The following is a 17,352-nucleotide window of genomic DNA, read 5'->3' on the forward strand; positions in this document are numbered from 1 at the left end:
CCAGCGGCCATGGCTCACGGCCCCAGCCGCTCCGCGGCATGTGGGATCTTCCCGGACAGGGGCACGAACCCGCGTCCCCTGCATCGGCAGGCGGACTCTCAACCACTGCGCCACCAGGGAAGCCCATTGTTCTTCTTTTTTAAACTCTATGGATGTGACCTGTTTTCCTTTCAAATGTAAATTACCTGTTTTCTACCACGCCAGGGCCCAACCTGCACTCTCACCCCATTTTCTGCGATTTTCAGGGTGTGGGAGCCTGCATTATACTCATCTTTTTTTCTACGTATGTCACCCTCTTTTTCTTCTACTCTCTGGATAGAAAATGTTATTAACTTTATCTTATCCTTTCTATTGGATTTTTAATTTTAACTCTCTTGTTCACTGATTGCTTCTTATTTTACATATAGCATTTCTGTTTTTGATTCATGTACATGTGCTCTTAGCTCTCTGAGGAATTTTCCTGGTTTTAAGTTTTCTTCTGGTTTTCACATTGTTTCCTCTGAATTCCCTTCCACCCTTTCTGGTGTGTGAGTGTGTGTGTGTGTGTGTGTGTGTGTGCGTGTGTGTTGTGTTGTTGGAGGTTTTCCTCAAATGTTTGATATTTGTCTATTCATATTTAAGAACAGGACACTGAGCAGAGCTAATTGGAAACTCTAGGTGCATAGGTGGGGCTTGTTAATTGATGGGCTTCATTCTAAGGTGACTGGAGCAGCAGGGTTTTTTAAGTGGGTACCCTCAAATGTCAGAATCTGTAGATCACATTGCAGGAACTCTTCAGTTTCTCCAGAGAAGATTCTCCAGTCTCCTATCTGGGGATTATTTGCATGGCCACCACTGTTGAGGTTCTGACAGCAGGGCAAGGGGCATAGGGTTTTGGATCCAACATTCAGCACGCCTGTTTTCACCCAGTCCTTTTGTTTTCAGCTCAGTGCTCACCACTACCTTCAGCTGTGCCTGGTGGCCCTGAGTCAGTGATTTGCAGACTCAATTTCTCCAAAGAATAAACCCTCTGATATCCCGCAAGGGGTCATTGCCAGGCTAAAAAGGCCTGGAGAGGGGATTTGGGAGTTTAACTGATTTATATACAGACTTCTAATCAATTTCCCTGTTTTCAGCTCCATGACTTTCTCCTTCCACCTGAGGTATCTGGTCCCTTCAGGTCCTGAACTTTTGCGGGGACAAGTAGAGTGAACTGTTACTCTTTTGGTTTGTATTCTCCTCTTGAAGTCCCAGCTTCCCGCACTCTGTTAAGTTAGTTTCCCCCTCCATCTCCAAAATTTTGTTGACCTCTCTGACCCACTGTTGTCTGCTCTCCTGCTTCTTTTGTCTTTGTGGTTTTATACCATATCTATTCCTTTATTTTCATCTTGGTGGGGTTTGGAGATAAACATATATATTTGTTCAATCTGCCATGTTTGACAAAAGTTCTCCTCCGTTACCTTTTCATTGTGCTTAATCAAATTCTCAAAGAGTAACTGTTATTTTCATCTTGAGGGTACTTTGCTATTTTCTTTTTTTCTCCTCTTAGTTTATCCCTCTCCCCCTTTCCCTTTTGGTAACCATAAGTTTGTTTTCTATGTGAGTCTATTTCTGTTTTGTAGATAAATTCATTTGTATCTTCTTTTTTTAAAGATTCCACATATAAGCATTATCATATGAAATTTGTCTTTGTCTGGCTTACTTCACTTAGTATGATAATCTCTGGGTCCATCCATGTTGCTGTAAATGGCATTATTTCATTCTTTTTTATGGCTGAGTAATATTCCATTACACACACACACACACACACGCATATACACATACATACACACACATACCACATCTTCTTTATCCATTTATTTGTCAATGGACATTTAGGTTCCATGTCTTGGCTATTGTAAATAGTGTTGCAATGAACATTGGGGTGCATGTATGTTTTTGAATGATAGTTTTCTTCAGATATATGCCCAGGAGTGGGATTGCAGAATCATATGGTAACTCTATTTTCAGTTTTTTAAGAAACCGCCATACTGTTCTCTGTAGTGGTTGTACCAATTTGCATTCCCACCAGCAATGTATGAGGGTTCCTTTTTCTCCACACCCTCTCCAGCATTTATTATTTGTAGGTTTTTTGATGATGGCCTTGCTATTTTCTGTATGAATTTTCCTGTGTGCAAGTGGCTAACACGATGAACAAATCAACTGTATTATTGTACTGCTACTGCAGTGTACAACAAACTGTCCCAAATCAGTTATTGTAAATATGCTATAATTTCTTGTATCTTAAAAACAAACAAAAAAACCTTTTCTGGCCGCACATTCCCCTCTAGTTACTGTCCCGTTTTTCTTCCTCCCTGTGCTAGGCACAGGAGTGGCCCCGAAAGATATATTCCCTTCCTAATCCCAGGAACCTGTGAATATTACCCCTGTGGCAGAAGAGTGAATGTTACTTTATATGGTGAAAGATTTGATTAAGTGAAAGACCTTGAGAGAAGGAGCTTATTCTGGATAATCTGGGTGAGCCCAATATGCCAGCACAGGTGTCCTTATAAGGAGAGGGACAGAAGGATATCAGACACACACAGAAGAGGAGAAGGCAGTGTGACCCCAGAGGCAGAGACCGGAGTGATGCAGCCACAAGTCAAGGAATGTTAATAGCCACCAGAGGTTGGAAAGCACAAAATAGGTTCTTCCCTAGAGCCTCTGCAGGGAGTGTGGCCTCTCCCAATACCTTGATTTGGGTCTCTAGAACTGTGAGAGAATAGATTTCTGTCCTTTTAAGCCACCGAGTCTGTGGTAATCTGTTACAGCAGCTCTAGGAAATTAATACACTCCCTTCACAGCTAAATTCCTCCAAAGAGTTATCTTTGCTTACTTCTCCTCCATTCCTTTTTATCCAGTTTTACATATATCTATATGTATATATACATATATATTTTTTTGGCTGCGTTGGGTCTTTGTTGCTCCGGTTGCGGCGAGGCAGGGCAACCCTTCGTTGCGGCGCACGGGCTTCTCACTGCGGTGGCTTCTCTTGTTTCGGAGCACGGGCTCTAGGCGTGTGGGCTTCAGTTGTTGTGGCGCGTGGGCTCAGTAGTTGTGGCTCGCGGGCTCTAGAGCGCAGGCTCAGTAGTTGTGGTGCACGGGCTTAGTGGCTCCGCAGAATGTGGGATCTTCCCGGACCAGGGCTCAAACCCGTGGCCCCTGCATCGGGAGGCGGATTCTTAACCACTGCGCCACCAGGGAAGACCTATCCAATTTTTTATATTGGACATTTTAATATATACAGAAAAGTTGAAAGATTAGAGCAATAGGCAATTAAATATTCTCTTCTAGATTCAGCAGTTGATAACAGTTTGCCCTATTTGCTTTATCGCTATATATTTCAGCATATATCTCCTAAGAATAGAGACATTCTCCTGCATACCCATAATACCTAAGCAAATTTAAAATTTTTTTAATTTAATAAATTAAAAATTAAGAATAATTGCCTAATGCTATCTAATATTAAATCTATATTCAAATGTCCTTCCTTGTCCCCAAAATATATTTTTTGTGTGTGTGTGTTACGCTGGCCTCTCACTGTCGTGGCCTCTCCCGTTGCGGAGCCCAGGCTCCGGACGCGCAGGCTCAGCGGCCATGGCTCACCGGCCTAGTTGCTCCGCGGCATGTGGGATCTTCCCGGACCGGGGCACGAACCCGTGTCCCCTGCATCGGCAGGCAGACTCTTAACCACTGCGCCACCAGGGAAGCCCCCAAAATACCTTTTATAAAATTTTTCCCGTGGTCCCGGATCCAATCAAGGCTCATATGTTGAATGTGATTGTTAACTCTTTAATCTACATTAATCTCCCACTTGTTTTCAACAACTTTGACTTTTTAACGAATTCTGGCCTGAATTCCTATAGATGGCCAACATTCTGGATTTATCTGATTGCGTCTAGATGATGTCATTTAGCCGGATGTTCATACATACACACACATACCACATCTTCTTTATCCATTTATTTGTCAATGGACATTTAGTTTCCATGTCTTGGCTATTGTAAATAGTGTTGCAATGAACATTGGGGTGCATGTATGTTTTTGAATGATAGTTTTCTTCAGATATATGCCCAGGAGTGGGATTGCAGAATCATATGGTAACTCTATTTTCAGTTTTTTAAGAAACCGCCATACTGTTCTCTGTAGTGGTTGTACCAATTTGCATTCCCACCAGCAATGTATGAGGGTTCCTTTTTCTCCACACCCTCTCCAGCATTTATTATTTGTAGGTTTTTTGATGATGGCCTTGCTATTTTCTGTATGAATTTTCCTGTGTGCAAGTGGCTAACACGATGAACAAATCAACTGTATTATTGTACTGCTACTGCAGTGTACAACAAACTGTCCCAAATCAGTTATTGTAAATATGCTATAATTTCTTGTATCTTAAAAACAAACAAAAAAACCTTTTCTGGCCGCACATTCCCCTCTAGTTACTGTCCCGTTTTTCTTCCTCCCTGTGCTAGGCACAGGAGTGGCCCCAAAAGATATATTCCCTTCCTAATCCCAGGAACCTGTGAATATTACCCCTGTGGCAGAAGAGTGAATGTTACTTTATATGGTGAAAGATTTGATTAAGTGAAAGACCTTGAGAGAAGGAGCTTATTCTGGATAATCTGGGTGAGCCCAATATGCCAGCACAGGTGTCCTTATAAGGAGAGGGACAGAAGGATATCAGACACACACAGAAGAGGAGAAGGCAGTGTGACCCCAGAGGCAGAGACCGGAGTGATGCAGCCACAAGTCAAGGAATGTTAATAGCCACCAGAGGTTGGAAAGCACAAAATAGGTTCTTCCCTAGAGCCTCTGCAGGGAGTGTGGCCTCTCCCAATACCTTGATTTGGGTCTCTAGAACTGTGAGAGAATAGATTTCTGTCCTTTTAAGCCACCGAGTCTGTGGTAATCTGTGACAGCAGCTCTAGGAAATTAATACACTCCCTTCACAGCTAAATTCCTCCAAAGAGTTATCTTTGCTTACTTCTCCTCCATTCCTTTTTATCCAGTTTTACATATATCTATATGTATATATACATATATATTTTTTTGGCTGCGTTGGGTCTTTGTTGCTCCGGTTGCGGCGAGGCAGGGCAACCCTTCGTTGCGGCGCACGGGCTTCTCACTGCGGTGGCTTCTCTTGTTTCGGAGCACGGGCTCTAGGCGTGTGGGCTTCAGTTGTTGTGGCGCGTGGGCTCAGTAGTTGTGGCTCGCGGGCTCTAGAGCGCAGGCTCAGTAGTTGTGGCGCACGGGCTTAGTGGCTCCGCAGAATGTGGGATCTTCCCAGACCAGGGCTCAAACCCGTGGCCCCTGCATCGGGAGGCGGATTCTTAACCACTGCGCCACCAGGGAAGACCTATCCAATTTTTTATATTGGACATTTTAATATATACAGAAAAGTTGAAAGATTAGAGCAATAGGCAATTAAATATTCTCTTCTAGATTCAGCAGTTGATAACAGTTTGCCCTATTTGCTTTATCGCTATATATTTCAGCATATATCTCCTAAGAATAGAGACATTCTCCTGCATACCCATAATACCTAAGCAAATTTAAAATTTTTTTAATTTAATAAATTAAAAATTAAGAATAATTGCCTAATGCTATCTAATATTAAATCTATATTCAAATGTCCTTCCTTGTCCCCAAAATATATTTTTTGTGTGTGTGTGTTACGCTGGCCTCTCACTGTCGTGGCCTCTCCCGTTGCGGAGCCCAGGCTCCGGACGCGCAGGCTCAGCGGCCATGGCTCACCGGCCTAGTTGCTCCGCGGCATGTGGGATCTTCCCGGACCGGGGCACGAACCCGTGTCCCCTGCATCGGCAGGCGGGCTCTCAACCACTGCGCCACCAGGGAAGCCCAAGGGGGCCACTCTTCATGGCGGTGCGCGGGCCTCTCACTGTCACGGCCTCTCTTGTTGCGGAGCACGGGCTCCAGACGCGCAGGCTCAGCGGCCATGGCTCACCGGCCTAGTTGCTCCGCGGCATGTGGGATCTTCCCGGACCGGGGCACGAACCCGTGTCCCCTGCATCGGCAGGCAGACTCTTAACCACTGCGCCACCAGGGAAGCCCCCAAAATACCTTTTATAAAATTTTTCCCGTGGTCCCGGATCCAATCAAGGCTCATATGTTGAATGTGATTGTTAACTCTTTAATCTACATTAATCTCCCACTTGTTTTCAACAACTTTGACTTTTTAACGAATTCTGGCCTGAATTCCTATAGATGGCCAACATTCTGGATTTATCTGATTGCGTCTAGATGATGTCATTTAGCCGGATGTTCTATCTGCTGTAGTTCTTGCATACCCAAAATTGGGGCTTTTGGCCCGGTTTCTTTCTCGGGAGCATTCATCTGAATCAGAGTTTCCCTTCTGTGGTTGTTACTATCTCTCCGCACTAGAATGTAAGCTCCCTGAAGGAATGACGTATGTCTGTTGGGTTACTTGTTCTAGTCCACTGTCTAACCAACACATCACAGGCACTCAGCATGTATTTGTGGTATGAATCAGTCCTTCACATTCAGTGACTTTACCTGTCTCAATACTATTTAACATCTATTGAGAAGTTGCTGTAATATTTTATGCTGGTCCTTAGAATATCTCAGACTTTTTGAAGGCTCAGATGCCTGAAAATATCTTATTCCACACTTGTCTAGGCTCGTCTAGGTAAAGAATTTCCTTCAGCAGTTCGAAGGCATGCCCCTTCGTTATCTCCCTTCAAGTATGGCCATCAAGCATCCAGATCTATTTTATGCTTGAGCCACTGTACACAACCAGCTGTTCAGTGTACGCGGGCTGTTTTCTTCTCCTTGGCTCCATTATTTCTGCTTATTTATCGGTCAGAAGTTTATAGCTTGCTCTTTCTTCCATTCTCTAGGAGCTCTGATCTCATAGTTAAGACAATAAAGTAGAGATACTGGGTGTGGGCAGAGTTGTAAAGATAAGTTGCAGAAGGCTTAAGCCTGTTAGCAGGATCTTTCTAACAAATGAGGATTGCTAACATTTACCGAATTGTTACAATAGTCAGAATCATCTCCCAGGCACCTGAGCACTTTACATGTTCTCTATCATCTGTGCCTTCCAACAACTCTCTGAGATAAAACTGTCACTCTATCAGCTCTACCAACTAGAAACTTCCCCGGGCTAGGCCCTGAGCCGAGGCAGCCTGACCGCAGACCCGCACGGGAAACCTCTCTGCTGAACTGCCTCTGTTCTTACTAGCCAAACCCCACAACCTGTTCTCCCAGCCTGCCAAAGCGAGGTCTGCCATCCTGCTTGGGGGGCGGGGAGTGAGGCCCTGGAGCCACCCTTCCATTCCTTGAGTGAATGTTTGTTGTTTTTGTTTTGCTTTTTGTTTTTTTGTTTTTTTGTGTGTGTGTGGTATGCGGGCCTCCCTCTGTTGTGGCCTGCCCCGTTGCAGAGCACAGGCTCCGGACGCGCAGGCTCAGCGGCCACGGCTCACGGGCCCAGCCGCTCCGCGGCATGTGGGATCCTCCCAGACCGGGGCGCGAACCCGGTTCCCCTGCATCGGCAGGCGGACTCGCAACCACTGCGCCACCAGGGAAGCCCTTTGTTTTGTTTTTTAAATTTTGTTTTTGGCTGCCGCAAGGCGTGCAGGATCTTCGTTCCCAGATTAGGAATGGAACCCTCGCCCCCTGCAGTGGAAGTGCAGAGTCTTAACCACTGGACCAGCAGGGAAGTCCCACTGAATGCTTGTTGAATGAGCGCTTCAGAGACAAGTTTTTAAGAACATAAATGCCAAAAAAAATGATGTTTATTTTCTTTCCCAGATCTCTGCCTTCCCAAGACTATCCACTGCTGGCCTCCTCTGGTGATTATCTGAGTACCGAGAAATTGTTGCCTTTCTTATAAGAAGCCTGCACAGGCACCGGGTCAAGATGAGCAGTTTTCGGTTGTGTGCGTCTCTCAGATTGCGCCTCACAGTATATAAATTGTGAACCAAATAATCAGACTTGTTCTTTGGCTGGATTACATTTTCTCCTGGAATATCAGATGCATTCCACTGAGACCACAGAAAGAAAAAGTGAAGATCAAGAAACTGTGACACCACTTTGTAAGTGCAGATATTTTCAATCATCTGGGTAGTTACAACTTTACATGCATATATAATACCCTTTTTTACTAAACTTAACCAAAATGCACACATTACAGGCAATTGAGAGCTCCTGAGTGATTTTATGTATTTTTATTATTCTTTCTTTGCATATTCCCAAAGATCCCTGTTTCTAACAACAGGTTGTATTAAAAGTGACATCATTGTTTGGCTTTTGTTCAAATGCCCTCTTGGTCCCATTAATTCATTAAGCCAGCACTGAAAACTCACCAAGTGCTAGTTGGGAATGCAGCAAATATAAGGGACCAGGTTCCTGCCCTTGGCCTCCTGTCTATCTCACGTTGAGACAGATGTCTCAGTAAGCCAGTTACCACACATTGTGAGATGGGCTTGAAGGGACATAGGTACTAAGTGTGGTGGGAAACGCAGAGGAGGGAGGGCCTGACTCTGGGGGCTGGTTAGGGGGCTGATCAGAGAAGGCTTCATGGTGGAGATGAGCATTTAGGGCTGGACTTCAAAGGGTGAGAAGGGGTTGATGTTGGGTGAGAAGAAGAGAAACAAACATTCTAAGCAGAAAGAATAGTGTTGCTGATGTATGATGACCGGGAACCGTGTGGCTCATTCTGGAAAAGGCGAGAAAAGTAGTTTGGTGTGGCCGGAGCAGAGAGAGGATTATAGAGACTGGTAGTATGTGAGCTGGGGGAGAGCCTGGGGACAGCCTTGAATGCAGGACTAAGGAAGTTGGCCTTTGTTCTGCAGGTGACAGGGAGAATGATGCCAGCAGATCTTTTTTTTTTTTTTTTTTTTTTTTTTTTTGCGGTACGCGGGCCTCTCACTGCTGTGGCCTCTCCCGTTGCGGAGCACAGGCTCCGTTTTTTGCAGTACACGGGCCTCTCACTGTTGTGGCCTCTCCCGTTGCGGAGCACAGGCTCCGGACGCGCAGGCGCAGCGGCCACGGCTCACGGGCCCAGCCGCTCCGCGGCATGTGGGATCTTCCCGGACCGGGGCACGAACCCGCATCCCCTGCATCGGCAGGCAGACTCGCAACCACTGCGCCACCAGGGAAGCCCTAGATCTTTGCTTTAAGTAATTTGCTGAGGCGAGAGATCGAATCAGCTGGGCGCAGTATGAGGGTGGGTCAAAGTGGGACACTAAGTAGCTCCCCAGCACAGAGTCCCCTGCTCAGTAAAGCAGGGGGTATGTTCATTAGATCGATGTAAGGAACAGTTCAGGGTTGAGGGGACGAGGCTATGAACTACGGCACAGAAAGTGGGGAAGAAAACAAGAGGATAGACTGGAGAGGGTTTTAGGAGACCTATTTAACAGGATTTGCTGATTAATTCTGAGTGACAGTGAGGAGGGAGGCACCAAGCTTACAGCTAATCGTGGCTGATATCTATCACCAAATGCTTACTTTGCAGTTAGGTGCTTTGCCTGCAGGATCTCCTTTACTCCCATAATCGCCATATGAGCGGGGTTGTGTTATGATCTGCATTTTATAGATGAGGTAGTTGGAGCCTGGACTGGTCAATCAAAGTGACTAGGCAGGTACGTCACTTTGAACCTAAGGATTTGAACCCAAGGGAGGGACGTGAAGCAACCAACCAGGGAGCAGTTAATGAGTGGCAGATTCGGGTTGGAACCCACTGGAACCACCTACTACTCCCCAGATTCAGGAACAGGCTGCCCAAGCACCATATCAAGCCACAGACGTGTAGTGTTTGGATAGAATATTCTTAAAGCAGTTTTTAGAACGAACTGCTAATTTAAAAAATCTAGAGTTCATATTAAAACCTGGGTTTCTGGTTTTTCTTGAAAAGTAAGAAGATCTGGCCACCCTGGGCCCATATGGCAACCCTTGCTGCCTGTCTGCATTCCTGTGCTCTGCAGTTGGCCAGAGCCTGCCTGCCTGCCTGGGGTCCCTGCCCACCTTTGCAGGTGCCCGAGTTTGCTGGTCCAGTTTGATGCCAAGCTGTACCTGTGCATTTGATCTCGTGTCAAGGTGAGGCCTCCATTGATGACCAAATACTCTTTTTGAATGTTAGGGAATATAAGATAAAAACAGTAACATGTTTTACTTTGTTTGTTTTATCTTTTATGCTGTGAGAATTGATAAAAACTAAACACCCACCCATGCTGAGTGTCCACAGGGAGGAGTATTACATACAGGCAGTGTAGGCCAAAGGTGAATGGTCATGGTTGCTGAAACCAGCAACCATTAAAATGAAATATCAGTCATCCCATGGAAAATGGCCAAAGTAGTGGCAGCTATACAAATCATGCTGTGATTTTTTTCTGTTTAATTTGTTTTGTAATTAATAATTTGCTTGAATTTTGAGCTGTGTACTTTGTACGTATTATAAGGAAGCTTCTAGAGAAAATACGTGTGTGTATGCATGTGTGTGTGTGTATCATAGCTTACATAGCTTGGAATTCTCTGCAGAAATTCAATTTCAGAGCATTTATAAAAGGTTGTACGACTTTACTAAAAGTTGAAAACATGTTTCTGTACCATTAAGTTAGAATGTGAGGCACAGGATGGCAAACAGGTATCTGTCCATGTTAAATATTTTGTTCCATTTAAGATGCAACAAGGCCCATAGCAGCAGTCAGTTTGGACACATGATAGATTTTTATGCTTGTGTGAGTTTGTTCGCAATTTGAAAACTGCACTTAGAGACACAGGTTCAAACAGGTGCAAGGAACAGAGCTGACACCAGAGCTTCAGGAGTTTGGCCCCTAATCGGTGTGACCGCAGACGGTTTTCCACCATGCCTGGCTGCCTGATTCAGAGGCTGAAGAAAGGCAGCTGCTGCTGCTGGGCACGAATTTCTCAGAGGCCACTGGGTACCATTCTGGGATGGCCACTGGGTCTCAGAGGTTCACTGTCCATCTCACAAGGGTCACCCATCCTGTCAGACCACCCTGACCCAACTGTCAAGATGCCAGCCCTGCAAGCTTTCCCTGAGAGCCTGCATTAATTGTACAAGGTTGGCATTGCAGATCAATTTGGTCTCGGGAACCATTTCTACCCTGATTACTCAAGGCTTGCGAGGCCATACCCTGGTGCTCCTTGGACTCTGACCCCTGCCTAGCACGTTCTCCTTCCTCCTTCCTCTCCTCCTCAGAGACCCCGGTGTGCACTCCCAGGGTGGGTCTCGGACACGTGTTGTGGTCAGTTCTTCCATTCTCGGCTCTATTGCCCAGAATCCACCATGTCTTATTGATATCGTATAGACCAGTGCCCATACTAGGTGGCTGGCACCGTGCTGAGCCAGAGATACAACAGACAGGTGCCCCACCCTTGGAGACAAGAGGAGCACGAAGGGACTCATTCCTGAACAACGTAGCACTTTGTCCTAGTGCTCTAACAACTGGTATTTTTTTTTTTAACCTTTCTCTATTTATTTATTTATTTATTTTGACATCTTTATTGGGTATAATTGTGTTACAATGTTGTGTTAGTTTCTGCTGTATAACAAAGTGAATCAGCTGTACGTATACATATATCCCCATATCCCCTCCCTCTTGCGTCTCCCTCCCACCCTCCCTATCCCACCCCTCTAGGTGGTCACAGAGCACCGAGCTGATCTCTCTGTGCCATGCGGCTGCTTCCCACTATAACAACTGGTATTGGATCTCAGTCACATTACAGTTTCATTTTTGTGGTGTGGCTTAAAAAGCCTAGGCTCCCCAAAAGATCCAGCCAGGTTCATGGTAAAATTCTACTACTTATTCATTCTTTAACAAATATTTATCAAGCACCTATTATTTGCCAGGCACTATTCCAGAAGTCACGATTGTAACAGAGAACAAAACTGACAGATACCCCTGTTCTGTTGCTTACGCTGTTGTAAGCAGGAGACAGAAGAATTATGTCAATATGTGATATGAGCTAAGAATTTTGAAGAAAAACCAAGCAGAGTAAGGGAGAGAGAATGACAAGAGTGCGGTGTTTGGGTTGCTCTTTTAGATAAGGTGGTTGGGGAAGGCCTTTCTGATGAGGTGACTCTCCAAGTGGGGCCCAGACTGAGGTGAGAGAGAAGTAGGAAGTCCTTTTTGGAGGAAGTCCTTTTCAGGCAGGAGGCCTCGCGGACAGCGCCTTCCAGTGGCGAGTGCGTCTGGCCTGTCTGAGGAACAGGGAGTCGCTGCCGGGACCTCTGCACTTCTCGGTTTCCTCCTCTTCAAGTCCATAGGCTTGTCGTGAGGAACAGATGAAATCACTTATGCGGAAACATTTACGTAGACCATCAGGCACTGTGTCAAAATTATTCTCTCTATATTGACTTATCAAGTATTTGTAGAATGTCTAAATCATCATGGATCGTAATTATTATATTACGATTCTGCCCTTTCTTTTTTTTATTAGTGAGGTGAAATTCATATAACGTATAATTAACCATTTTAAAGTGTATGATCCAGTGACATTTAGTGCCTTCACACTGTTGTGCAACGACTACCTCTATTTAGTTCCAAAACTTTTTCATCACCCTGCCTTTTTTTTTTTTTTTTTTTTTTTTTTTTTTTTTTTTGCTTTTTTTTTTTTTTTTTTTTTTTTTTTTTTTTTTTTTTTTTTTTTTTTTTGCGGAGCACAGGCTCCGGACGCGCAGGCTCAGCGGCCACGGCTCACGGGCCCAGCCGCTCCGCGGCATGTGGGATCTTCCCGGACCGGGGCTCGAACCCCTGTCCCCTGCATCGGCAGGCGGACTCTCAACCACTGCGCCACCAGGGAAGCCCTGCCTTTTCATTTTTAATATTAGTTTATGTTACCACTCTTGAAAAAGGACTTTTTTCCCCATATCTGACTGCCCTTCCTGGCTGGCCTTCACCAATTCTTATGATTCATCTATGTGTTTATTCAGCAGATTGTTTATCAGGCATCTGTTGTGCAGTAGGCACCATGCTGGGTAGGTACTGGGGTTACAGAGGACACACAGGTTCCTGCATTTAGAGGACTCATAATCCGCTGGGGGATTTAGACAATGAACATAAGTTATCAGAAAATTGATTTAAATTATGATATAAATGCTTATAAGAAAAAATGCTTTGAAAATTATGTTTAAAACATTTGTGAAGTTATTAAAGCTACCAGAAGTGAGATGCCACTAGCTATAGAGCTTAGAATAACATGACTATATAGTTTTTATCATCGTTCCTCTGGTTCAGAGACACTGGAGTGAAAGATCACCTCAGGAAAAGGACCTGGATGATGTCAGGGCAGAGAGTGAGCAGGCAGGCAAAGGTAGAAAACAGTGGTACTTCATTCATTTCCTCCTGATAACAGCCCTTTCAAGGACAGATACTGTTACCACACTCCCATTTTATAGATGTGGAAACTGAGACTTAGAAGGTCCTGCCTTGCCTAATGCCACCTGGCGGGCCTTATAGCCAATGTTTCCCTTCAGCCATCTGTTCGGCAAAATGGAAAAGCATTTTGTCCAATAGAGGGCAGTCGCACACCTGGTTGGAAGAAGACGTGGAGGCACGCGCCGGGTTGGTCGGCATCCACCCAGCCCAGATGGCGTGCTCCCAGCCTTCCAGGGGAGGGTGCTGCTAGGCTGGCCTCGGAGTCATCTCACCAGACCTCCCCGGGTCCTGCCCTCCTGCCCACTCCCCTCCCACCCTCCCACCGAGACGCCTGACCCAGCAAGCTCTCAGCACCCTCGGGCCTTTTCATGCACACTGATGTGTGCATCTGTGTTTTGCTAGATGACTGTTTCTTAATCATGCTGTGGAATAACAAATCAGGGCTAGTAAACCAAGTGACCTCAAGTGATGAGCTAGTGATCACCGAAACATTGGTAGAGCCCCCCGGGCAGGAGTCCAGAAAATGCTATTGTGATCCTCATGGCCACGTGGTGTGGCGGTGCCACCGTGGTGCCACCGCGGCACGTCCATCATGTAGGCACAGTCTTGGGGTTTCTTTAGGCGGGATGACCTGGCAGCATTTCCACCCCACCCACGGCTAGTTTCGCTTTCCTAATGTTGTTAAAAAGTACCTTCTAACTGAAGTAAGGTGGTTGAACAGGTTCCAACATTTTACTTAGCTTTTTTATGTGATCATTGAAGATTTCTTCCTTCTAGTGGGTGTCTTTTCTCTTCTGTCTGGAAGATACCCAGGACTGTCGTCTTTGGCATTTGTCCAAAGTCCAGGTTCTAATAGCTTTTGGACTGTGGTTTAATTTTAACCATAGAACCTTCTTTTGGAAGAATTACTTTTTAATCTGGAGAGAGCCAGTCCGGTAGAAGCAGAAACACCTCCTGCTGGGAATCAGTAGGCGAAGTTGTGTTCCTGTACTGCTGACATATCTCTTTTTAAAGGGAGGGGGGACAGGCGCTGATTTGATGGGAAAAAATGAAAATGAAAATTGTGGATAGGTCAGTCTGGAGTACTGTTTGAACGTCTGCTTTAATCAATATGATAAACTCTGGTGTCCAAGGAGAGTGGTCAGCGGGAGGGAACCGAGGGGCGAAGCGATTGAGAGATCCCTGGGTTCACCTATTAAGCCGAGTGCAGCAGTGAAAGGTTTCTTCGCACTGTGCTGTGGGCAACCATGTGGCATCAGCTTTCTGGGACGATCTCAATTTCTGAGACAGAAGACACTGGCCTTTTGCCAGGCCACGCGTCAGACTGCCACCAATTCTCAGTTCTGAAAATGTGGTCATCGGAGAGGCCTGTTAGCAGTGTGACAGATGTTATCTCCTCAAGAATGACCTTACCCAGGCTGTGAAGCCCCGAGTCCCTGCACTTTGTCGGGGTGTGCTGAATTCCTCCTCTTCCCTAAATCTGCAAGTCTTTTGGTAATAATTACCTGCATTTGTAGGACCTTGAAGAATTTTTGATACAGCAAGACAGAAATTGGTTCTCTACCTTTTTTTTCGGTTTAGGTGGCAAACTTCTTCTTTCTTGATTAAAAAAAAAATCAAGGATGAAAAGAAAATGGAACATGCAATGGAGACCAATTCTAGAAAAAAAAAGAGCTGTGCCAGTCCCAGCTGAGGCACACAAATCTGGGAAGACTTACCCTTTTTACAGAAACAGGCTTCACTTTCCAGAGATTCATGCTTAGACTTATTTAAATATGAAACTTTTCTGGAGCATGTACGTAGGAGGGAGGACAGAAAAACCAGAGGCTAACTATCAAAAGTTATTATCAGTGGAAGATGAGTCTTATATGAAAACAAAGGGTCTGATCACCCAGTGAGTCAGTAAGGGCTGAGACCTCCATTTAGAAAAATCTGACCTGTGCAGACTTCAGGGCAGGTGCATAAAGCCAGGTATGGCCATGCTGGCCTGATCGGTCCCACAGAAGTTCCTCAAAGCAGAGACTGTGCCTTTCACAGCTCCTCGCTGCTGTGGTTCCTCACTCAGAACACTCACTGACTGTCAGATCAACGTGTTTATCGGTTAGATTTCATGCGTGTAAGGAGACCAGTAGTACATCCACTCGTGACCTAATCTGGCGCAGAATCAGAAGCCGGTGCTTCTCAGTCCTCTTGCCTCTGGAAGTGGACTGAACAAGAAGAGAGAAAGCAAAAGTTTCACGTGCCTGGAGGGAAACAGATGCTACAGAGATGAATTTTAAAAGCAAGCAAGCAAGCTGAGTTAATCTGGGAGTTTGATCGTCACTAAGAATGCATTTGTGTTTCATCATTCAGTTTCTAGCTCAGCCTTCCAGCTCAGACCTGTGCAGCAGCGTCTCTGGAAGCTCCTTCATTCTCAGGCCTTCTCCTTGCCCCCTGGGCACAGTTCCTCACTCGCACCTGGGCTGCTGCCTCCCAGGACACCCCTCAGGACCCTTCCTGAGTCCACCTACGAACCTGCCAAAGGCAGAGAGATTGGGGCGGCACTCTCGGGTGATGCTAGGCTTCCCAAAGGGTGCCGTCACCCCTAGAAAGGATTTCTGCTTAGTGATGTCTCCGAGGAGTCCAGTGAGGTAACCGGTTGTGCACTGATTCAGTTGGGAGGGAGATAGCACAGCTTTTAGATGGCTCTCTGGTCGAGCTCAATCAGCCTGGGGAAGGGCAGGTCTGTGTCTCCAGCTGGTTTGGGAGTGGGAGAGTGGCATCGGGGACTTTTGCACCAAGAATCCTTAGGATGTTATGAGGTTTCTCCACAGTTTCCTTATCTTAAAGTTTTTACCCATTCATCCAGTGTGCACAGGATTGGGGCATCTCTTTTGTCTTGGTTATATCCTCAGAAGCACAGGAAAACTCATGAGAATGACAGAGTCTGGAAAACAAAAGTGCACAGAGGAGGCTCAGGCTATTGGGGCAGATGCCAGAAGCTCTGGGATATTTGAGGGTGGCTGTGGACAAAGAGTCCACCTTGGGGTGTAAGGGGACCACTTCTGCATTATTGGCCAGTGAGCAAATCCCTCTAAATAATCTTAGGAAGGAATGGAGGGACTTCCCTGCTGGTCCAGTGGTTAAGAATCCACCTTCCAATGCAGGGGACGCGGGTTCAATCCCTGGTTGGGGAACTAAGATCCCACATGCCGCAGGACAACTAAGCCTGTGCGCTGCAACTACTGAGCCTGCGCGCTCTGGAGCCTGCGCGACACAACTAGAGAGAAGCCCGTGGGCCGCAGTGAAAGATCCCATGTGCCGCAACTAAGACACAACGCAGCCAATAAATAAATAAATAAATAAATAAGAAAGGGATGGAACCAAGGGCGTAAGTCGGAGTATATGTAGTGGCCCTGCTTATGAGATTGTCTGTCTGTCTGTTTAGTTAACATATTATTCCATGGTGAGGGCAGCAAGGTCATGTGTAGCCCTGAATATTAGCAATGCTGTCCTGGGGCTCTGAAAAAAGAGGTGACAAAGTATTCAGCTACAGGCTTGCTCTGTCTTAGTGTCCAGGCTGGCATGCACCAGACAGAGAGTAAAATATTGAAGTGGCACCCAAGTGTTAGTTCTGCAGAACAAACCACCTGGAAAGGGAGAGCACCTTTAGATCCAGCCAGGGCAGCGAGGCCCCAGATGAATGACGTCATGCACGTGTGCCTCCCTCACAGGGAGCCCTGCGGCTGTTTTGGGCTTGGAGTCGTATGTGGGACAATACTGCTGACAGCGTCGTTTCCTGCCTTAGACTTACCCTGTCAGCAGGACACCACTGACATTATTTGTTTGCCAAATTGTAGCACACTACGTACAATGTCTTTTAAGTTCAATTAAATTAATGTTTAGAGGGCTTCCCTGGTGGCGCAGTGGTTGAGAGTCCGCCTGCCGATGCAGGGGACGCGGGTTCGTGCCCCCG

General features: G+C 45.9%; 1 protein-coding gene across 3 annotated transcripts in view; it reads left to right on the forward strand.

Moving 5' to 3' along the window:
• Positions 1-17,352, forward strand: part of LOC114488048 (eukaryotic translation initiation factor 3 subunit A) — a 36,817-nt gene that overhangs the window by 3,967 nt on the left and 15,498 nt on the right. For all 3 annotated transcript variants that reach the window (XM_028501598.1, XM_028501601.1, XM_028501600.1), the window contains exons 2-3: positions 7,807-8,090; positions 9,911-10,092. The gene's annotated coding sequence lies outside the window, so the exon portion shown is untranslated. The remainder of the gene's footprint in view (positions 1-7,806; positions 8,091-9,910; positions 10,093-17,352) is intronic.

This window comes from Physeter macrocephalus, chromosome 16 (assembly GCF_002837175.3).
Source record: "Physeter macrocephalus isolate SW-GA chromosome 16, ASM283717v5, whole genome shotgun sequence".
Lineage (NCBI taxonomy): Eukaryota > Metazoa > Chordata > Mammalia > Artiodactyla > Physeteridae > Physeter > Physeter macrocephalus.